Below are 253 nucleotides of genomic sequence, written 5' to 3'. Positions count from 1 at the left end.
TCGTGGGTGCCTGCCTGCTGGCGCTGGGCATGCTGTCCGTGGCAGCCAACATCCTCCTGCTCTTCCCCGGCGGGGCATCGAGGTACCTGGCGGAGGGGCACATCAGCAAGCACGCCATGGCCATGCCGGGCGTCTGGGGAGGCGGCATCACCGTGAGTACCGCGGCTTGCGCCGCGACCTTCCTCACGTGCCTGTGGAGCAGGGGGGAAGGGATGGAGCGGGTGGCTCCCCGTCATCCCCCATCCGCTTCTTC

Source organism: Phaethon lepturus, unplaced genomic scaffold (assembly GCF_000687285.1).
Source record: "Phaethon lepturus isolate BGI_N335 unplaced genomic scaffold, ASM68728v1 scaffold13118, whole genome shotgun sequence".
Taxonomy (NCBI): domain Eukaryota; kingdom Metazoa; phylum Chordata; class Aves; order Phaethontiformes; family Phaethontidae; genus Phaethon; species Phaethon lepturus.
Note: the sequence above shows the minus strand (reverse complement) of the source record.